Here is a 14,996-nt window from a genome sequence, read left to right as displayed (position 1 = left end):
AAAAAAAAAAAAGAAGAAGAAGAATGCCTTGGGTTGGATAGCCAAGCAAAAAATGTTTCCTGACTGAATGATTGTTAAAATCATGGAATCTCAGGATTTATTAGAAAGAATACCATATGTTATGTATAAGTTCAGTCATGTAAGAGGCATGGAAGGAAATACAGTCCCGGTTCTGAGGAAACTTTTATTTATCTTTTGAAATGGTAAAACTATTTCCTATAGTTTCACTTACTTGGCTCTTTCATTTTTCTCTCCAAGGTTACAATCTGCTTATATGCACAAAGTTGACAGGAAGGTGCAAGGTGAGGTCAGAAAACAGTGAGAGTATTTAGTTTCCCTTCCTAAACCAGAGATTTCCTTAATTCCACTCAACTCCATCATGAGCTGTTTTTCCTATATTTTCTACTTAGTTGAAGGCTACATATAATAGAATCGAGTACAATAAGAGAAAACAACAAATGTAACAAAGCTGTTCTGAACATCCTCAATTAGACATACATAGACAAATTAATTCAATAACTATCAAAAGACAGAGTATTCAAATAAAACAACTATTTGTCAAGAAAATGCTAATGCAATTAAGTATGTAAAGATTGGTACTCTAGAAGAGCCTATTCTTCAATGTTAAATCATCTTTCTCTTTATTGTTTTTATAAAAACAACCATTTTATTTGTTTCCGGTTTTTTTTGGTTTTTTTGTTTGTTTGTTTGTTTTTAATGACAGAGTCTTGCTCTGTCACCCAGGCTGGAGTGCAGTGGCACAATCTCAGCCAACTGCAACTTCTGCCTCCTGGATTCAAGCGATTCTCCTGTCTGTCTCCTGAGTAGCTGGGATTACAGGCATGTGCCACCACGCCCAGCTACTTTTTGTTTTTTTAGTAAAGACGGGGATTTCGCCATGTTGGTCAGGCTGATCTCAAACTCCTGATCTCAGTTGATCCACCTGCCTCAACCTCCCAAAGTGCTAGGATTACAGGCATGAGCCGCCCCACCTGGCCAGAAAACAATGATTTTAAAAAAAAACACCCTTTCTAAATCAGGGAAGGATGGAGATTACTACAAATAGACCATACCACTATGCACTATGTAAGTAAAACATTAGACCGGATCCCAGCTTTAGAGCTCTAATTACATTTGGCCAAGGTTAAGAGTTAATGCATTTCCATTCTGAAGGCTCACAATAAAAATGTAAAATGGCACAAACTTAAACTATCATCATTATCCTCTTCAGGCCATAATACTGGCCACCTTTGGAAACAAAAGCAGTATTGGCTGGTATTCATGTGCCAAGGCTGCCTGAGAGAAACAGAGGCTAGATGCTAATGAGAAGATGAAGTGAATAGCAAGTTTGGCTGTCCTTAAATGACACTTAAATTGCAATCATGTGCCTGAAAAATTGAGAGCTACTTGGGGAGCCTTGAACACCCACAGAGAAGAGTAGAAAAATACAAAGTATTTCCAAGTGATGGATAAACCCACTAAGTTTGATCTACAAACAAGCAAATTAAGTAAATGCCCAAGGAATTAATTGAGACTTGAATTTGTAAATGTGAGAAAGGACAAAATTAGAAATTCCAAATAGTTTCCTCTTTATGAAAAATATGTTAAAATTCTAAGAATTGGCACAGTGATTATATATGATCCCTTTGGCTGATAATAGATGAATTTCTAAGCTGAATATAATTCTCTTTTAATATGATTTGTGGTTTACCAGCTTCAAAAATCTGTGCTTTCTGATCATTAGAAAGTTCTAGAAATGTTTTCGGAAACACTTTTTGTAAACACTAAGACACTAATTTAAGGATTGATGTGAACATATTTAAATATTGATTTTGGTACACAGAAAGACGTTACATTACTATTTAATGTAGAAATACAATTTCAGAAATGAGGAGACCAGGGACTGGGCCCGGTGGCTCTTGCCTGTAATCCCAGCACTTTAGGAGGCGGAGGAGGGCAGATTGCCTGAGCGCAGGAGTTTGTGACCAGCCTAGGCAACATGGCAAAACCCCGTCTCTACTAAAAACACAAAAAAACAGCCGGGTGTGGTGGTGAACGCCTGAAATAATCTCAGCTACTCAGGAGGCTGAGGCAGGAGAATCGCTTCAATCCGAGAGGCAGAGGTTGCAGTGAGCAGGGATTGCAACACTGCACTCCATCCTGGACGACACAGAGGGAGACTTCGTCTCCATTAAAACAAACAAACAAAAAATGGAGTAAGGAGGCCATTTGGAATCATTCTTTACCAGATTATTTACTTTACTAGTGATAATGCTGAAACCCAGAGAGGTGACAGGACATGCTCAATATAACATTGCAGACCTTAGATTAAAAGCAAATGTATTCATTCTCAATTCAGTTCTTTATTTCCACTTAAATTATGAGAATTATATCACAAAGACGTTGAAGATTTGGGGATGAGATTAAACAAAGATTAAGTGTCTCTAATTCCAGTACAACACAGTTGTGAAATGCAGGAAAGATAAGTTACATTGGTATCCCTTTAATTTATAGCAAATTTTGCATTAATAATGTCAGTTGGTTCATCAGAAAGAGTAAACAGCAATGCAAAAATCCCAGCAAAATGTGTTAAATACCAAAAAAAAATTCTTTGTAGTAAAGTTTCTGTGTGATGTGAGATGAATTTGCAGAATCCCCTTTTATTTTTGAAGAGTTGGAAAACAATCATAAAATATAATAAAAGTTACTTTAAGTTTTGTCATAGTTTCATTTTAAATTTTGGGGGGATGGTTCCAATCAATATAACATATAATTTTAATATGCATATTGTATGAAAAGGACTGAAAATCTTACCCTTCAAAATAGATCATAAGTCTTAAAATGCTTAATTACAAGGCAATATGGTGTTTCTCAACAGAACAAAAAAAAGATTACATGCTTCTCTTTTGCTCTTTTGTCTTATAAGTGCAGTGTGATGTATTAGTTTAATTAAAGTCTACCAAATTATCATAAAGATTTTATGTGCTGCAAATAATTGGCTTTTTGTTCTCTGCTCACTTTTTGTTAATGGAAGCAGAATTTTTTTTAGTGATACTTGGTATAAGATACCAGGACACTACAGGGAAGAAAGGCAAATGAGGTGTCTAATGAAGTGACCTTTGGCATCTTGGACCGGAAATAAAATGAAGTCTGCACTAATGCAATGAAAAAGTCAATGTTTCCAAAGGGTTAAAAGGATAGATCATATTATGGCTCAAAGCCAAACTACACCAAGAATCCTTCCATATATAAAAATGACAATCCTATTAAAATGAAAAGCTGATAGGCTCTAAAATTAAGTAAAATGTACAAGCAGATAAGATTTTTTAAATGTATACTAGAACGAATCAATCGTTTTATGTGAAAGATTTAGGTTGTAATTCAGATAGAGTTATACTACCAGGTACCTCTTTAGTAATAGGCAAATATAGCACACAGGTGAACATAGAATTAATAAATGTAACATAGTAAATGAACGTTATTGCAGAAAGTAACAGTACTAACATAACCACTCTTACTAAAGGTGAGTGGGAACAAATTATAATTAAAATATACAAGCATTTACATGGCACTGCTATTTCTAACAGTAATATAATAAAAACTGAGAATAACCTCGGAACTTGAAATCAGCCCACTGATTATAGAATCTGAAAGTCAGAAACTACCAGTGACTCCCATAAAGTGTGATTCTAAAGCACTTTACATAATATTCATAGGACATAAATGATAATCAGCAGTGCTTCTTTTGTTAAAATTATGTGATCACCACTCATTTACTATTGCCTTGAAAGAAGCATAATGTATGTATTACAGGATTCCTGAAATGTTTGCGCTTTAAATTCATCCCCTGAATTACTTTTAAAAAAATTTCTGCTGTTATTCTTGGCATCAAAACATGTTAAGAATTTCAATTAGTGATACTAAGATTCTACTGAGAGTTTATAAGGTTTCAGGCTGACATGCCAGGTCTCTAGGAAGTAGATACTATCCAGTGACCATATTTTACAAAGAAGGAACTCAGTAACTAAGAAATTAACTTTCCCCAAATCACAGATCTAAAATGGCAGTATTGAAATTTTAAGCACAGGAAGTCTCATTCTAGTCTTTGTTCTCTTAAGTAGACTACACTCTACTGCCTCTCCAATTAGTGATTACATTGTTCTTAAAAGCAAGTTAGTTCACACTAGCTATATCTTTTCAAACGTACCTCAACAACACTTTTCGGGTAGAGAATATTACTGGGATTTTTAATATATCCATAAAAATTAGTATCTAGCTAACCTGAAGTTCTTAACTGAAACTCTCTCTCCTACTTACACACACACACCTCAAAATAATAATCATATTTCTGAAGAACAACCAATATGTGTACCTAATGATATACTCAAATGGTGTTAAGCCTATAGGTTTTCCTCATTTCTTAAAGGCACCATTTTGTTCTTGTGAAATCTTATGACCTCAAAAGCCAAACTAAAAATTAAGCCAAGAAAATGATAGTCTCCCCAACTCGTGATACATTTTTTTTCAATGATAATTCTCTCATTGGTTGTCTCTGAAGAAACAGTCTCAGGAAGGAATGTTCCTCAGTGAGTGCACATGCATATTTTGAACAGATATACTGGATCTACTTCATTTGTTTCAAGCCAAAGAGTGAAAGGGAATCTTTGACAAAACTGTCATCTTTAAAACATGGTGATATTTCATTTTCCCCTTCTGCACTATTTAGATTGCTTCGAACTGAAATGCTTCCAGCAGCTCCTATGTCCAATTTTTCAAAGTTGTCACTTCCTAGCAAATCTGCTTAAGCAAAATACTTATGTTGTTAGAAAACAGAACAAACATACATTATAGAATACATTCCATTCTTCTTTGCAGGTCAGAGTCTTATTCAAGAATGGGAACTTGGAAGAACATGTGGAAATAAATTAGAACATGACTATGATGGATTGGTTTAAGTCAATGAATGTGGTACACCTCTGATTAGTTTCCAAAGATACACTTGGACTTAGTTGAGTATTAGTTTTCCACTCAATAATCATATGATCAAAATGTTATTTTCAATGCATTCACCAAAGGTCATAAAATTTAAAAGAACAAATCCAGAGGAAAATGGGACAATGAAAGACGACCATGGTTACTCTTCCTTAGTTCATGTCTATAGCAGCTATTATAATGTACTTGTCAACATTTTATGCCTCAGAGGGAAATGAAAAATTGCCAAGCGTTACACTTGTAGACCTGTGGCCTTTCTGAAATGTGGACATCATAACTCATATCTTTTTTTTTTTTTTGCTATGGAGTTTCGCTCTGTTCCCCAGGCTGCAGTGCAGTGGTGCAATCTTGGCTTACTGCAGCCTCTGCCTCCCGAGTTCAAGCGATTCACCTGCCTCAGCCTCCCAAGTAGCTGGGATTACAAATATGCATCAACATGCCTGTCTAATTTTTGTGTTTTTAGTACAGATGGGGTTTCACCATGTTGACCTCAAACTCCTCACCTAGTGATCTGCCCGCCTCAGCCTCCCAAAGTGTTGGGATTACAAGCGTAAGTCACTGTGCCCATCTTATAACTCATATCTTATAATAGCTGAATGAGAGAAAGCACAACAGAAGCAAAATTCGAAATAATGATTGCAAGAATCAATTCTATGAAAGGAAACAAAACTTGTCATTCCTAAGCAACTTCCAAATGTAAGAATAAATATGTTTGAAAGGTTCAGTGATGCTGTCTTGAAATATTGCTCAATATCCTTAGCATAGAGTAACTTTCTGAATATATACACACACACACTCACACACATACTCCAAGTTGTATATATTTAGATATACAATATTTATCATAGGTGGAACTTATTCCCCTCTATGCATGATTACATAATGCTTGCTGAAATTAATCTTTTCAAACTTGTGCCCTGAAAATTACCTAAGACTTACAATTCCTTCCATTACTTTTAAAAGCTAGTCATGTCTCAGCAAAAGCCAAGACTGCTTATGGTATACAATCTGAAACCCAATTCTCTCTCGGCACTTTAACAGTAGATCTGTCACCCTTTAACACCACAAAATCAATACCCTGGAATGTCATGGTTCTCTGATGGCCCACAAAGTCAAGGCATGATCAATTTCAACTTCCTTACTAGACAGAAATAGACTTAGACAAATAAAAGATTCCATTCAAGTTAAATTCAATAAAACAAAAGAATAAAGGAAGAAGGAGTCAAAATTGTTAGAATTCAGTCCAACAAATTAACACTTAAAGCTAAATCAATTTTTTAAGCCAACTAAATTGCATACCTAGTCATAAGGTATGTATTTTAACTTGTAAAAAGCATATGAATTACTCCAATCCATAGATTAAGAAATACTATCAATTAGGTATGTCTTCATTACATTTGGTAATAAACAATAGGAGAAGGATGGCGTCTGAGTTCTATACTATGTATGCCTAGAACGTAAGAGCAGAATTCTTATATTTCTTGTCATAAACTGTATATCATACATAGAACAGTCCCTTATGCAGAGTAAGCCCTTAATAAATATCTGATTACTCTATGAAAAGTACTGCATACTTTAAATGCACCTGGCACATAAACTCTATGAGGGCAAAGGCTCACACTTTCTTGTTCACTGCAATGCCCCTGGCTTCTGTAGTGCCTAGCACATTAGCAGGCACTCAGTGAACATCTGCTGATTCGAATAAACAGAGGTTTCGGTGGCATTTAAATGATAGACTTCGAGAGTTTTTTTCTGTAATAAACACTTTATACACCAGTAGTTTTATTTTGCTCCAAAATTTTGACATACGTAAACACAAAGACTTATTATTTAGTAACACTTTAAAAAGCCAGGCCTAAGAGTTAGGAGGCATGGAGTGTGGTTTTGGTTCACTAACTTGCTGTGTAACTTTGCCTCTCCATGTCTCTCCAGTTTCATCTATAAAATGCAAAGGAAGGGTACAGAGAAAGCAAGACAGTTCTCAAGTATCCTCTCGGGAATATGTAGGTATATACCCTCCTGGGTATGTGTAGAGACAGGGATTCAGAAGAAATCAATGAAAGGGACTCTAGAGGTCAGAGAAAAGCAGGAAAGCAAAATCCTATTAAGAGAGTTAAAAGAAACTGAAATCACTCAATTGAGCAAAGAAAATGCTGTAAAAGCGTAAGTGAAGGAAAACTACATGGGAGAACTTAGAAGCATGTGGTACCAAGACCTCAGGTCCTACTTCCAGTCCCACTAAATGGAGTATGGGATGGCCCATTCCTTTGTCTTCCAATGTCATAGAAATTAAAAAGAAAAACATTCACACTCCCATCTAGCTTGCCCCTAGGGAAGCTGTGGGACATAATTCTGACCAATAAGATATACAGAAAAATCTTTGGGAAGGGAATCCCTCCTAGAATAGAAAGGAAATGGGATGAGGTGAAGTTTTCCCTCATCTTTCTCCCCACCTGAAATAGGGACTTAGTGGCTGGAGAGACAGCAACCCTCTGGGGAATACAGGAAAGAAAATCAAATGTTAAGGATGGTAGGCAGGAGAAAAGCAGAACCGTGATTCTTCAGCGGAAGTTGCTGATGACTTCTAGAGTCTTGTATAAGGAAAACCTAAACCCCTCATTCCACTATAGTGAATCTGTTACTTGCAGCTGAGTGCATTCCTAAGCAATATATTTCCAAGAAAGAAAAAAAAAAACAGATAGAAGGATTAGCCAAAAAAAGAGAAGAAAAACTCAATGTATGATTATGAGGGATCCATGATGCTACTAACAGACACTAAATAGAGGGCTGCAGGTGTTTTCGTTTGATCAACTACCATGTTTCACACTTTTACATTGCTGACACCGTGCAGAAAGGAGACCACTTTCAAGTGTAAAATCTCTAAATCATGAATCAGAAGACATGGGTTTCACTTCTGGCTCTTTCACTTAAAAACACACTCAACTTTTAACAAGAGATTCTTCAATATAAAATAGAAGATAGGCTGGGTGTGGTGGCTCATGACTCTAATCTCAACATATGGGAGGCCAAGGTGGGTGGATTGCTTGAAGTCAGGAGTTTGAGAACAGGCTGGTCAACATGGTAAAACCTCATTTCTACAAACACTCAAAAATTAGCTGGGTGTGGTGGCACACGCCTGTAGTCCCCACTACTTGGGAGGTTGAGGCGTGAGAATCACTTGAACCTGGGAGGAAGAGGTTGCAGTGAGCCGAGATTGTGCTACTGCACTACAGCCTGGGCGACAGAGTGAGACTTTGTCTCAAAAAAAAAAAAAAAAAAAAAAGGAAGGATTACATAAATAAATAGAAAGCATAGCATTTATTTGATAAAGGAATTGTTAGAATTAACAAGATAATGCATGTAAAAACACTTTCTAAAAATTTACAGCACTTTACTAATAGCTGTGCATATGGGATGACGTAAGTAAAATACTGAGCACAATTTGGGTCACACAGTAAGTCCTTTTTTATCATTACCACTGTTATACAAACATATTTGTCCATAGCTCCTTGAGAAAATCCCTGCCTTGCTGGACACACAGTCCTTCAGAAGGCATATTCCTGCCTCATGACTCTTCTCTTCTAGGCATGACAGATAGAATGAAGAGCCAACTCTTAACCCAGGCAGCACCACAGTTTCTCTCCCTGACATTTGAAATAGCCACCCAAACACAGCAGCAGTTTTGTAGGTAAACAGGCATACAACAGGCAAATTCAGGCACTATGAAGTTGTTGGCCATGCTTTACCTCTAGAGAAGAAAAAGATAACAAAGAAAGAGAAAGAGAAAGAGAGGAAGGAAGAGAGGATACACATGATGGCCTTGAATTTCCAATCCATTTCTGAAGATTAGGTCCTATGTATTCCCAACTTTAGCATAAAATATCTTTCGCTGATTTCTCATATTGGAAACCAAAGAGTTTTAACTAAATACATTCATTTTAGTGTTGGCATTGAAACATGTTTCAAGCGGGTTATAAAAAATCTGAACCTATGAAAGTGTACAAGAAAAGGTGTCCCATAACCAAGTGTGGTGGATCATGCTTGTAATCCCAGCACTTTGGGAGTCTGAGGTGGGCAGATCACATGAGGTCAGGAGTTAGAGACCAGCCTGGTCAACATGGTGAAACCTCAACTCTACTAAAAATACAAAATTACCCAGCGTAGTGACAGGCATCTGTGATTGTAGCTACTCAGGAGGCTGAGGCACGAGAATCGCTTGGACCCTGGAGGTGGAGGTTGCAATGAGCCAAGATCACACCAATGCCCTCCAGCCTGGGCGACAGAGCAAAACTCCATCTCAAAGAAAAAAAAAAAAAGAAAAGACTATCCATATTCCCTTCTGCTTCTATCATTTTACGTTACCTCCACGATTTTATGATAAAATTTCATAAAGCATTCTATGAAATGAAAAGGCATTTACAATTAATAACAGAGGATAATTTCCTATTTATTTATGATGCACAGTGTCTGCAATTGTTAATGAAAATATTAGATTAGTTAAAATCCTAAAGTTACAAAATATTTTGCGGAATGTTTAATCTGAGAGTCTTCTTGCAAAACAAAATAAGTGAAAATCACATTTATGTATAAAATTGTGTATATTTATTTTCTGTGAGCAGCAAAAAAAAACCCAGGAAGAGAATAGATTTTAGGTGCCAAGGAAATAGAACTGGCCAACTTCTAACCACCGCGCCGCCCCTCCCCACACCAAAACGAGTGTCTGTTGAATGCTAAGATCCTCTGACTGCATTATGGTACCCAGATCCTAGAATCAAATTATGGCTTTTCTGAAGGTGGGCACAGCCAAATTGCTGAATGCTTTTGGATAGAGTCCCAGAATGCAAGGGCTTATGTTTACGGTCTTATTTTGTTTTGTTGACAATGAAGTACAACTTCTGAGTTTCCCTATGATCCTAATTTAACAACAGTCATTTGTCAGATCTAGAAGTGGTTCCAACATGGTCATTTTTATGTAGTTATGGTAAAATTATGAATTCGTTCAAAATAAGAAACACAAATTAACAATAAGAAACGTGAAGGAATATTTCCATCTGGTGACAATAAATAGATCAAATAGCACTTATTTCCTGTTTAGAACACTCAGGTAACTTATTTTGTCAAGGAAATGTTAGCTCCCAATGGAAATAAGTTTTAGAATGTGACCTTCCCAGAACTAAGAAGACCTAATCTAGTGTTCACATTTTAAATTGTCACAGCTCAGATATAAACTGCCTGCTCACTCGTGGTGTTCTGTGGTGGGAAAAAAAATAGTTATAGAAAGTAAGCTTGCTTATATTTTGCAAAATTTCTTTCATAATAAATCATATAGTGTGTATGATTGTTTTTAAAAAGACAAAGGAAAGACAATCTTGTTTTCCCCTTCAAATTGTGGTTCTTGGGTAACTTCAGCTATAACAAATGGAACATGGTGAAAATTATTTGACCTTTTTGTTCAATTTTCCAGTTTTTTAATGGAGAAGTTGCATTTCATTCCTATGTACTTAATAGGAATTTTGGCAGGCTTCCAGTTTATAATCATCTGGAAGCACATATTATAACTTTAATTATAACTTCCAAGCTAAAAGAGTAGTTAGTATGATGTAGGCATTCAATTACTGTTTACCGCAGTGAATGAATCTATAAGGCAGAAATGTACAAGCTATCATCCAGCGAGCACTCGATTCCCACCTGAGTTTCATATTTCTCTTTCCATTTACTTCACCCCAAACAGTTTCCATAACAAACACATTGGGTAATAGGGCCAAGACACTCAAGCTATTTCTTATTGTTTAGAAGCAGGAAGTCATAAACCATTTCAAACCACATTCCCATAACTAAGGAAATCTGCCAAAATACATTAAAGCAAGATTTTTATTCCTTGAAGGAAAAGAAAACCTGATGGACTATTTCAAGTGAGGACAACTGAAACTTGGTACATTAGTAGCACCGGTGGAATCTGCTATTAGAACAGATATTACTTGTTTGAAAACAGAGCATGAAATGATGTTAATCTGCAAGTGGAGGAAGCTGTTCATGGCCCTCTAATCAGAGCATGGTGTACTTGAGTCATCCGCCCTTTCATTTTTCAATCCAGGATACCCACCGAGCCTATTCCAGTGGCCATGATGAGTACACCACTCTTAATAAATTCAATGGGTGTTTTGCAAGTACAAAGCCTATGGGATTGGCCACTTTAGGCTAAATTTTAGCTGCATGATCAAGAATATAGCTGAAAACGCCAATTAATGGTTCAAAGCACAAAGGATCAAGCTTTAGCTATAGAAAAACCATTTACGGACTAAAGATATCACCTCTGTAATCTATCCCTGTCATTGTAGGATGGCACACCAGGTATATTAACAATAAAGCCATCCGAAAAAAGTCCTTCTATAAAGTAAAAACTGATGAACAGCATAAACTCTTAGCTTAAGAGAATTATGTAAGATAAACATAAGGTGAAAAAAGTCCTTATATACTGAAGTAATCTCATTTTCTGTTATTTACACCATAAAACAAACAAAACTCACAACAGAGTGGATCTTAATGCATTAAGATCCTCAAAGTAGCATAAACAACATATAAGCGAATGCTAACATGCATGATAGAGTGTATCTTAAAACAGAAACATCTCGAATTTAAGAATTAAGTATTAACAACAAGCACAATTAAAAGGAAGATATATGCAAGGAGAAATTTCATCTTGAGTCTTGACTTGGGAAGACAAGTCTTAAAGCCAAATTGAGGCTTATCAGATAAATATATGCATGCCAGGCAAGCAGTGAAAAAAGCTAGGAAAGAATACCAACACAGATGGGAACGAGATAGCTGACTTGCAGGAAACCATGCGGAGTGACAGCTCTGCAGTGTCTCCACACCTGATCTGGCAGCAGGGCCTAAAGGGGCTGCGGTGCAGCCAAGTCAGCAGGAGCTGGAGGCAGATGTGGCTCTATACTAGCTGCGTGCAGGAAGTCCTGGTGCCCACAATCCTGCAGCTCTGCAAGTGGTTTCTCAAAATCACAAACACTCACGACTCAACTCATCTATGCTTAACTAGATCCAAACTCCACTTCTATGTTGGAGAAACTTATCAGAAAGGAAATGTCTGCCAATAATTGTGATGAAAACATTTATTTGACCCTGATCCCTGTTCCTCACTAGATTCAGTTATTTTAAATACTGTATGGAAGTGGAAACACAATCATTGCTAATCTATATTAGATTGATTCAGCTGTAAAAAATTTACAATTTTAAAGCCACCTGAAACTATCATTTCCTAGACTTGATTTCATCCTCAATAACTCCATGTAAGAAATTTAGCTTAAAATTATGCTTTATTTCACTTTGTTTTCACTACAAATAGCATCATCTGTTGGTACTTACTTTTTGTGTAGCTTAACACAATTCTAAGAAAGGTTTCCAGCTGATTTTAAAGATACATAGGAAATAACAAGATAGAAATTTTAAAACCGAGTCATGGACAACACAGAAAATATACATGTACACCGACATCTGACCTAATAAGTTCACTGGTGATATAAACAGGAAGATACTGTTTTAGAAGTAATTTTCTCTTACTTGAAAATCTCCTGCTCTAAAACTTTCACTAAGTTACAATATTTATTAAGTCCAATTTCCTGCTTTAGCAGGACTGAATTACAGGGGGTTAATCTCAGATTCAGGCCAACCGAGGTCTTCCTGTTCATATCTCCTTTGCAAATGGAGCTTACTAGGGAAGCTGAAAAGGAACCAAATGCTTCACAGCTGAGGCTATCCACTCGACCTTCTTTCTACTGGTGACATAATTTCAGCTGCTCTTAAAACTTCTGACATTTCCAGTAATAAGCAAGTGAAAGCATACTACTTGGAAGATGTATGCACACTACTTGGAATAGCCAATAAGCTTAGTAAATGTATATTTGATTGTTGAATTAAACAATAAACTAAGAGATCAAACAGGATACAGCTGCTAGATCTTTAAAGGCTCACCAATTGATTGATGCATGGCATTAAATTTATTGTAATGGCAGCTATATATTTACATAGAGTGAGAACATTTTATCTAAAAAAAGTAAATTTTAAAAATTAATCTGTTGAATTTTTCTGATTCTGAATATCACATTTTTAAGGTAAAATGACTATTAAAATTATTAAACAATGTTTTCAGACAAAGGAGACATAAATATCATGTTCAACTGATAAAGCTGTAATAATGAAGGATAGGAGGTAAGTTACACAAATTGTAAACTGCAATCTTGCCAGCTCCTTTAATGGTTTTAATGGAACAGGGCTTGAATTTTCCTTTCTATTGATGTTTGTTTCAGACGATAAGCAGTACAAAGATTTTTTTATTCGGAAAAGTTTAGTTCTCTCGAATTTCTAATTCAGTGTTCTAAATTTCAAGGTAGGCACCACATTCTGCCTTACTAGTAAGATCTGATTTTGCTATTTTACTTAAATTCTAAAACGCTTTTCCACTCAGTACCTCTGGGAGACCAAGAGTTTCCTGACTGTTGGCAGAGCTACTAAAGATTCCTAGCCCAAATGAAAGGAAGATTTTCATCAGAGTCTGGGTTTTTATAAACAAAACTTCACAGTTCTTGTTACCATCTCTGTCCTGTCTTAAAAATGTACCTTGAACTTCTGCTAACAAAACTCAGATTGGTTGAAATATCCAACAGACATACCCTGGGCTGTGAAGTTGCCCCTTCACTAATTTCTCAGAGGCAAGTTTACCACTTGATGAATCATTAGCATCACTTCCTGTGGCACTGAAGTTTTCCCTAGGGGTTCCTACTAACTAAGGACTAATCACCCGTGTTCTTATTTAGCTCTTGAGTTCCGATTAGATCATAGATTAAAGTGGATGACTGCAGACTGCTAATTCTTACCTGACAACATACTGAACAAAGACTCCATATTCAGGAAATACATTTCATATTTCCTTTTAACAAAATCCATACCCTGCTATTGAATCATTAAATGTGCAACCATGCTGAGTTTAGCTATTCAGAGAAAAGATACTAAGACTTCGGTGGCCACAGGTTATTACTATGGGAATTTGTAATGGCTTTTACAGCTCACTAGTAATTTAAGAACTTGATGTGACATTAGGAAAAAAAAAAGTATCAGATGTAGGTTTATACCAACGGGTCAAACTCATTCAACAAATACTTGAGATGAGTACTAATTTTGGTATTACATATATCTCTTTCACAACTGTAAGCCCATCTTTTAAAACTTTTTTGATGGATAGTACATTTTATGTATCTGTTTGCAACTTGAAAAAAATATAGTGATTCATTCCAAAATACTGCAATTTGAAGACACTGTGATAAAAATGACAATAACTATAATACAAAGAAATCAGGTATAACATTTAAGAAAATCCATTTTTGGTAATTTTCTATCAAAATAATGTCTAAAGTATAGAAAATACTTTGTTCCTGTTTTTTAAAAATATAAATGAAATATAAATGGGACATTGTCTTACCGACATATATATATATGTGTGTGTGTGTGTGTGTGTGTATGTATGTTTGAGATTTGATATAATACAGTACTTCTACAAATAACACATTATTGTATGATGCCTATAAATGCATCGGTATCTCAGTTGAATGGATTTAAAAATCTGTGTTTCCTTCTACCCCCAATGCAGTTATCTTAAGATTAAATTCCAGATTATGTATCACTGTCATTTAGCACACCACAAGTCTTGTTAGATCAAATCACTTTTCAAGTGAATTCTTATAAAAGAAAAAATAATAGTAATAGAAATTTGAATTTTGGTTGTATATTTTATTAAAAAAAATTATTTAGATGGATTCTTCCTGTGTTGCCCAGTTTGGTCTCAAACTCCTGGGCTCAAAGGATCCCCCTGCCTCAACCTCCCAAATAGATGGATTTCTGGCATGTACCATCCTGCTTGGATGGGATGCATATCTTAAAACTGTATACATTCTCTTAAATTTAGAATCGTCATAATACTAGGTCTCATTTATAAC

The 14,996-nt window shown here is 35.8% G+C and overlaps 1 protein-coding gene and 1 long non-coding RNA gene across 2 annotated transcripts in view; one reads left to right on the top strand and one right to left on the bottom strand.

Annotated features, from left to right (window-relative positions):
• LOC105549646 overlaps nucleotides 1-4,926 on the top strand; it is a 17,996-nt gene extending 13,070 nt beyond the window's left edge. The window contains exon 3 of the long non-coding RNA XR_001007586.1: nucleotides 4,876-4,926. This is a non-coding gene — a long non-coding RNA (uncharacterized LOC105549646). The remainder of the gene's footprint in view (nucleotides 1-4,875) is intronic.
• Nucleotides 1-14,996, bottom strand: part of PCDH7 (protocadherin 7) — a 471,716-nt gene that overhangs the window by 411,296 nt on the left and 45,424 nt on the right. The window lies entirely within an intron of this gene.

The sequence above is a fragment of the Mandrillus leucophaeus genome, unplaced genomic scaffold (genome assembly GCF_000951045.1).
Source record: "Mandrillus leucophaeus isolate KB7577 unplaced genomic scaffold, Mleu.le_1.0 Scaffold45, whole genome shotgun sequence".
NCBI classification, from domain to species: domain Eukaryota; kingdom Metazoa; phylum Chordata; class Mammalia; order Primates; family Cercopithecidae; genus Mandrillus; species Mandrillus leucophaeus.
The sequence above is the reverse complement of the archived record's forward strand: the minus strand, read 5'-3'. Positions and strand labels throughout refer to the sequence as shown.